We start from the raw sequence: 4,860 nt of genomic DNA, 5'->3' as shown, positions 1-4,860 counted from the left end.
CGGGGGAGGCAGCCGCATCCCCTCGGCGGCGGCCCAGGCGCGCAGTGTCCCCGCTCCGCCCGCCGCCGCTGCCGCTGCCGCTGCTCGCGTGGCTCAGCCCCGGTGCGGCTCGTGTGCCCGCTCCGCCCGCTCGGCCCGGCTGGGGCAGGAGGCTGCGCTCAGCTCGCGCCCGGACCGACTCCCGCGCCCGCCGCGGCTCCGCGCTCTGCCCGCGGCTGGACCAGGCGCGCCGCGAGGGCTTCCGCGTGGCGCCGGCGTCATGACGCAGGGGGCGGGCGGCAGTAGCTGCGGCGCCGCCGGGCGGGGCGCGGCGCGGCGGCGGGACCGTTAGGCTGCGCCCTCCGCCTCCGCCTCCCGGTCGGGCTCCCGCTCGGTGGCTTCCAGGCGGCCCCCTGTACTCGGGCGAGCTTGGCCCGCAGCTCCTGGCCCGCTTGGGAAGCCGCGCGGTGGCACGAAGACTCCGGCGGAACATTGCCTTCCGCTCCCCGGGAAGAAAAGAGAAAAGGATGGGTTTGTGGGGGTGGGAGGTCTAAGGAGGGGAGTCCCTAGAGGCGTGGGTCAGCGGAAGGAAGCTGGCCCTGGGAACCGCGACTTACCAGTGCCAAGGGCCAGGAGAGCTAGGGAGACCTGAAATGCTGCACCGAGACAAGAGCTTCCCTAGCACCTAGGGAAAGGATCTTGGCACGTGGTCTGCCGCCTCCCAGAACGACCCTGAAATGGACTTCTTAATCCTTTTGTGACTTTTAACTGTCAGGCATTCCCACACTGCGCGTTATGCAGAAGGGAGACTCCTACCTAATACACTGAACTACTATTCCCACCCCACCCCTGGGTTCCTCATGGAAAGTCCTTTGGCCAAGAGAATCATGCCCCAAGCTGTACCTTATGCTTCGAATGCATCACCGTGCTTCTTGCCAACCGTTCTCTCTTCCCAGTACACTCACCTTTGATGGAAATCTCTTTGCTCTCTTCATCCTCATTATAGGAATACCTGGTTACCCCCAGGAAGCTGCCATTCCAAGCATGTCTAAAACGTGGCTTCCCAGTAATTCCCAGCCTACCCGTACACCAAAAGGTGTGTTATTTCTTATTATTACTCCACTCAAATATAGTGAATAACTTCTGCGCCCCTGGTGTTTTGCTTGGTTATATCAGAGAGACAAAGGAAGACAGAACATTGTCCCTCATGGGGGCCATGGTTCAGGGGAGAGGCAGCAGATCCTGTGGTCACCTTCGGTTGTGTCCTTTCTTCCTTGGTTCTTGGTTGCCGGAAGGCCTCATGTTCTTTCTGGCTTCCTTCATACTATTGTCCAAAATAATATCTACTTCCTTGGAATCATTCATCACCCCCCTTCATGGTTTAAAGAAAAAAAAATTCTAAATTTCTAGTAAGACCACTGTGCTTCATGTGCAGCGCTTTTATTTGGTTAATCAAATTAACGTCTCTGAGCCTCAGGTTCTTTGCATTAATGGGTATAATTAGACATAAATATCATGTTAGGGACTACTTTATAGGATGTTTGTTAGAATAAAAGTCAATATTAGCTAATGGCCATGAAAGCCCTTTGTAAACCATACAACACAAGGTAAAATGTAGAGTACTCACAGATAACCCACAAACTCTCCCCTGAGCTCAGAGAAATGCCTGGTTGAACATGTCTGCATCATTTGTCCTCAGGCACCTTTATAAAGGTGTCTAAAACCAAATTTATCATCTGCATCAAGCACGTTGCTTCATCTCTTGTATTATATTGGAAATGGTATTCACACCATTCAGTCACCCCAATGAGAAGTTCATTTATTTAACAAATTTTCATTGACCCAGGCTTGAAAGTGTCACATCATTATCAATTATTGCTTTTCATCACCACTCCATATAACCCCCTTACCAGATCCTGCTCTTGAAAACAATTATGCTCAAATCTTTTCTTCCCTGGTGCTTTCCTGATCCTCCTAGTTGAAATTAAATCTTTCCACTTCAGTGCTTCTATAGCACTTTATTTGTTTCATAATAGCTATATTATACTTAATTGTATATTAATAATGCAAGACAATGGGCTTTTTGCAAATGCTGAAAAATGAATTTAGTGATGACAAAGTGCGGAATGAGCCTACAGGAAGAGGAAATGGATACCTGTGGCATTGTCAGGCAAGGTTTCATACAGGAGAGTGGCAATCTATGGAGAGGGAGCACAGACTGATGTCATTCCTATGAAAGGCAAAGGGGCAAATCCTTGTAAGTGAAAATCTGGGTGGTATTTTTAGATAGAAAGAGACTGGTAGCTTTTAAAGGGCATAATTCTGGGTGATTTAACTTGTTTTGAATGATATTTAACATGATGTCATTCACAAATACATCATTAAATGATTTTGCCAATAATCTTTTGTGTTATCTTTGTGTTCTGTGGAGGGCATGCAATGCAGGAGTTATAGAATCACAAAAATGACTTCAAAATATACCTAATCCAATTCTCAAATTATATACATTATATAGACAACTGAACTCTAGAGAAATGTGACTTGTTGGGAGGCAAGAAACTGACACTTTTCTTCCTACTCCCAGAACCCCTCTACCACTAAGTTACACCCCCAGTCCTTTTATTTTTTATTTTTTTTTTATTTTGAGAGGATCTCATTAAATTGCCAAGTCTGGTCTCCAGCTTGTCACCTTCCTGCCTCAGTCTCCTGAGCCAACTGTATTATAGGGCTGTGCTGCTGCACCTAACTTTTTTGGTGATGCAGGAGATTTCAGTCTCACCAGGGACATGCTAGGCAAGTGCTGTAACACTGAGCTACAACCCCAGCCCAAGAAACTTTTTTCAGTAAGTCCAGGATGTACCCATTTCTAGAGCCTCCTCATGAACCTGGTATATCCCCTTCCCATAGCACCTAAAGCAAAGTTGTGATGAATAAATGAAAAGGAAAATTTCATCTCTCACATTTTTAGGTGAAGTTTCCACAGTCAGGAAATGTTTGTGCAAGATTTATAAATACTTAATTGGGAAATAGGCTAGTTAGGCATAATGTTTCAGATCCATGGCTAAATACTATATGGATTTAACAATCTAACAATTTGATCGCTGTTTTCCTTTGATGTTTGCATGATATTGAAACAATTGGTGTGTCCTGCTTGTACTTGACTATGCATCTGGTTCAGTTTGCTTACATTGTCAAGGATTAGAGAACCCAGACCACCAGCATTTGCCAAAGGTCTTGAAAAGAATTGTGATTAGAGACAAGAGCAAGTGGGGCCTCAAGAAAAGCACGTGGTTGTGTCAGTCAAGAACCTGCTCTCTGTGTCCCTGACTCCCCCAGGCCACACCCTTTTGCATTTGAACTGTTTGGTTGTTCCCCCAGTCACCAAAGTCATCAAAGTTGCAAGAAATGCCCCAGCAGCAAAGTTCATTAAGAAGAAAAAAGAAAATGGGAAGATCCAAAGGCAAAGGTTACCAGTACTGGATTCATTATGCTTCATGTTGCTGTTGTTTTGTTCTTGTTTGTTGTTGTTGTTGTTTAACTATAGTCAACTTACTTACTATATCATAAAACAGTATGAATCCCTAGCATCAAAACAACAATAATAAATAAACAGAATGCTCAAAGTCATAGGATGACTAAGGTATAAAGCCAGAAATGGAGCTTGAAAAAGTATAGATACTATGATATTGTTATTATATTACCCTTTTATCAAAAAATACTTCCTCAATTGAAGAATTCCACCTAGAATTCTTTATCAAGAAAGGAAATCACTAATTCCCTTGATTTAGTGTTATTTGGACACATTTCTGCTTTTCATTGCTTTATGTAGAAAACAGAGCAAGATGTGGGATAATTCTTCAGTCTTCTGTGGTGTCATCCAGAACCTTCATATTTGAAATTGTTATTATTTTGGAAGACCATTTTTAAAGTATATATATNAGGCTAATAATGTGGGGGTATATATATATATATATATATATATGGTCAGACTTAGCCAAAAGGCTATAAGTGGGATCCAAATACAGTAAGTGGACTTCAAAAATTCAATTATGGTATGTGAATTACTCTTTGGGGAGAGATATTAACAGGTGTGACAGAGCTTACTATCTGGGAGTTCCCAGGAAATGCTATGCTATCCAAACACCTTCTGGACTGACTGGGGCATGGCACCAGCTGGTTGGGGTTTTCCACTTCAATTAAAATATTAATGGTGACTCTTCTGGCTTTGGTAGCTGGCTGGGACTTGTGGCAGCAATTTTGGTAGCAAATCCAGGAATCTACCAGTTAGTTGGCACCTATTTGGTTAGTCTGATATTGAGAAGCTGGACTTGGAAAAGATCTGGTATGAGGGGCTCACAAATACACCAGTCTTTTTCCAGCCTGTTTCCTCTTCTCCACCATCTAAGCAGAGCCCAAGAACTAAAGCTAGTCCCTTGAAAGTCAGGAAGCTATATGGAAGATACGAGTCAATTTCCAGTGCATTATATTTTTATTACATGCACTTTCATAATAAAAACAGAAAATTCCAACATTAGAAAATTAAGTGCAGGATTCCAGTAGATCCATATGGTAGACTGTGGCACCCAATAAAAATGGTATTCTTAGGCTAGGGGTGTAGAGTGTGTTTATCATGTGCGAGGGCCTGAGTTCAATCCAGTGCATCAAAACCAAATTTATCTTTCACAGAAAATGTGATGGCATAATCATTAATCATTATTGATTCCTAATTATTAAGAGTCAGTAATAGTAATATAAGTGAAAATAGAATACAATTGCATGTATGATATTGTTTTGATATGTGTGTAATATGAAACACTAAAAGTACATCATAGTGTTGATTATATATGTTGGCTATATCAGGGGTGAAGTTTGGATTATAGA

Source organism: Marmota marmota, unplaced genomic scaffold (genome assembly GCF_001458135.2).
Source record: "Marmota marmota marmota unplaced genomic scaffold, marMar, whole genome shotgun sequence".
Lineage (NCBI taxonomy): Eukaryota > Metazoa > Chordata > Mammalia > Rodentia > Sciuridae > Marmota > Marmota marmota.
This window is presented reverse-complemented; position numbering follows the sequence as displayed.